Source organism: Cajanus cajan, chromosome 5, assembly GCF_000230855.2.
Source record: "Cajanus cajan strain Asha chromosome 5, NIPB_CcT2T_4, whole genome shotgun sequence".
Classification (NCBI taxonomy): Eukaryota; Viridiplantae; Streptophyta; class Magnoliopsida; order Fabales; family Fabaceae; genus Cajanus; species Cajanus cajan.
The window spans coordinates 40200773-40204895 of NC_138521.1; positions in this window are offsets into that span (position 1 = coordinate 40200773).

Sequence of the window (4123 nt, forward strand, 5' to 3'; positions counted from 1 at the left end):
GTTCTTTGAAAGATGACTTTTCTTTTTCTTTCTCTTTTTCTTTTTGTTTTTCTTCTTTGGGGTAAGGGTGGGAAGAGTGGCCCTACTTCTTAAAATTCTTGGGATAAGGGGAAGTAGAGTCTTTTCGAAAATATTCTCTTAAGTTGATGCTCCACCCTTGAGCAAAGTTGAACAAGTTTATTTAAATCTCTATAAGGCAAGAGTTCAACTTTGTCTCTTATCTCAAGATTAAGACCACTTTGAAATCTAGAGATTGTGGTCCTCTCTTCCTCCCTAATCTCAGCCCTCATCATTAGCAATTCCATAGTTTGCCAATATTCTTCCACACTAGATGACCCTTGTTTCAACCTTTGTAACTTATCCATAAGCTTTCGGTCATAGTATGGAGGAATATGCCTCATTCTCAAGGTACTACGGAGCTCATTCTAATATTGAATTAGGGGCTCATGATTTATTCTCCTTTCTTTTTCTAAGGAGGTCCACCAATACATGGCATGCCCTTGAAGCTAAGGGTTGCCAAAGAAACCTTCCTTTCTTCACTTATTCCATGGCAAGAGAATAATTGTTCCACTTTCATTTCCCAATCTAAGTATGTTTCCACATTATCCTTGCCATAAAATGAGGGAAGAGTGATGTTGGGTTCCTTATTGGAAGACTCCCTATGTCTATGTGGCTTTGGGGGTCTTTGATAGTAATCATCATTGTGATGACTACTATAAAAGAACTCACTTGGAGGTTGGGTATGATGTCTTTCCTCCTCATGAACACTTGAAGGTATTCTAACCCCCTTACCCTTTGAGGACTTAGGTTGGGGAAATCTAGGATTTGACCCACTAGCATCCCCTCCCACAACTAGTACAACAAGTAGTTGTCTTATTTCCTCATTATTTCTAGCATTTTCTTTTTCTCTTTTCTTAAGCTCTTCCTCTCTTTTTATATTTTCTTCCTCTTTTTTTCTTAAGTATTCTTTTAATTGACTAAGTTCATCCCTAACACTAGACCTAGTACTACAAGAATTATGACCATGTACACTAGAATGATCACTCATCTTTGATCAAAAAGGTTTTCACAAATATGTTTCAAAAAGGTTATCAAAAAGGTTTTCACAAAGAGTGAGTGATGAAAAGATTTTCACAAAAGGTTTTTAAGGTGTAAGATTGGTGTAAAAGGCTTAAGTGCACAAAGTGAACTATCAAGGGAGGTGGACTACTAAGAATCACTTAAAAACCAAGCCTCTTCAAGTAGAAATCACTAAGCCCTTTTGACATTTTTCTTACAAAACAATTTTGCACAAGAATAAGGTGTGTGTGTGCATGGACCCTTAGTAGGCAAAAAGAGGCCTTCTAAACGAAAATGACAAGGTAAAAGAAACCTAAAAAATTATACTACTAAAGCAAGAAACATGCAAGGAAAGCAACTAAAACATGTACTAGTCGATTTCCCTAGGGTGGGAGCTTGAAGGAACCTTGGTGGCATTCAAGCCACTCCCACAAGTACTATTTAAATTACCCTAAGACTATGAGGTTTAAAGAGGCCAATTTACAACCCAAAATAAAAGAAACGAGGCCCAAATACAAATGGCCGAAAATTGAACAAGAAAGAAAACAAGTAAGAAAGCAAAATTTTAAGCTTCAACTCCTCCAATTTGGCTCCCCTTCACAAGGAACAAACTTGGTTAGTCCTCTCCTTAGGTATTTGCACTCTTTGAGATATGGTATCCTTTTCCAAAGAACTTGGGACCCCACGGATTTAATCTCCTCTCAATCCCCCAAAGAAACTTTGCTAAGGGTTTCTTGGAGGTAGTACTTCACCTACACCTAAAGATAACACACCAACCAAGAACAAGAAGGAGGCCAAAGGAATAAAAACTGAAAATGCTCAATTTAAAAGCTAAACTCAAAGAGAGATTAATGAGACAAACATAAGAGTTCCAAAGAAGACAAGCAACAATTAAGACACATTAAAAGGCTAGCACACAAAGGAAAAGTCCTAGAATGGCACTAGAATGGATAAAACTTAAATGGTTTGCACTTGTGAAATTTTAAGTCCTTTTTGGTAAAGCCACGTTTTTGTGTCTCAAAAGGGTCCAATAAGGTCCAAAAATTTAGTCCAAGTCCAACTGTAACATTCTAAATTTTGTAACTATTTATAAGTTTATGCAAATTATTATATATATTAAATATTACGTAAGTTACTGTGAATGAAATTTATGTAGCATTATTTAACCAAATTTTCTAAATTCAATAACATGTATTATCTAATTTGACTATTTCTTGGACAGCGTTGAGAGCACGCTGTAAAATATGAGAAACTCAATTTAAGAAAATTTAAATAATCTGTAACTTAAATAATAATTTATTGAGTGTAGATTAAGAATAAATATAATTAAGAGAGAAAATTTCTAAATTAAAATTTATAGAAATTCTCTAAGGATTTAACAAGAAACAATTATTCTGCTAAAACCTTAAGCTAGAAAATTATGGAAAAATGTTCAAAAGGATATAATAATTTTATCATCATATAGTATGCTTAGAATTATTAATAAAAATGTATAGTTAGGTGAAATTAAAATACAAGTCTCAACCAATTAAATTATGACACATAAGCAAATCCTAATTTATTCAATTAATATTAATTAACATAATTAAGAGATGATCAAGAGACAAAAGTTTTTATTTTTAATGGTCAAGATTCTAATGATGATATTAGTATCTCAAAATTATAATTAATTTGTAAGATATTTTAATAATTCTACAATGTTCTAGAAAGTTCTACAAAACTCTCCAAAGTAGATATCTAATTACCAAATGATTAAATGGGTTGGAAGCTAAACTTTTAAGATATTCAAATAACTCAAGAATGTTCTATAAAATTCTACATAATAGAAATCTAGAATGGATTAGATGCTTAACACATAATCACCATGTGATTAAAATGAATTGAAAACTTAATCATTAAGATAACTAAATAACTCTACAAAATTCTAGAAAGTGGACATCTCATCACCATACTATTAAATAAATTGGAAACTTAATTATTAAGATACTTAAATAATTCAAGGAAATTCTAGAAAGTCCTATAAATATCTACAAAATGGACACCTAATCACTATGTTATTAAAATATCTTAGGAAATATCAAGAAATATCTACAAATCTAAGAAGATTGGAGAATGGAGGTGGAGACTAGTATAAATAGGAGAAACCACACCAAAAAGCTCACCAACAACCCTTAACAACTAGACATAAACCAATGCCAAAGAAACACCCAAAAATACTCCATCTTTTCCACAACCAAGTAGTAAAACAAGGAGTAAACAACTAAAATTTCAAGAAAAGGGGAAGAAAGGAAGAAGATAAGAGGAAGAAAAAGAAGTAGGAGAAGAAGAAATCAAAGAAATTAGGAGAAAACTATCAAGCTTGGAGAAATAGGTATGGGTTAGATGTTTAATTTTATTCATGTCTATATAGTTGTAGAATAAGTATTGATCTTTACTTATAAGTTTTGATGCATGGAATCTTAGGTTAGTTGAAATGGTTTTTGATTGTACTTTTTGATAAATTTGATGTTTTAAGGTTGAATCTTGAAGTGGTTGATTGTTTATGATTGAATGTTTCTATTGAAATTGTTTTAATTGTATTTGAAGAGTTTGATTGAGAATAATTTTTGAAGTGATAGATTAATAGTGATGCATATTGCATATTGCATAATGTCACTTTTGAGTCAAAATATTTTTGGGGGGAAAAGAAAATAATTTTAAAAAATAAATATTTGAGAAATGAATTTTGTACCAAGGATATTTGATAGAAAAAGAACGAGTTTTGTAATTTTGAAATGATACTTTTTATGTGAATTCTTTTCTTTATATTTACTATTTGAGATATTGGTGGCGAAATATTGATTGTGATAGTGGGTACTGTCAAGGACAGTTGGTAGTACAAGATGGATAAAGAAAAGGATAAAATGAGAGAGAGCTTGATATAGTTGTGAAAGTCTGACTAAGGTATTTTTTTATGCTACCAATGTCAAAAGATAGTAAACGAGGTTTGAGTAGAATGGGTAAGATGGGACCTCTGGTCTGGGGGATAGACCTTTGGTCTAGGGAGTGTTTGGGCATGGGCAAT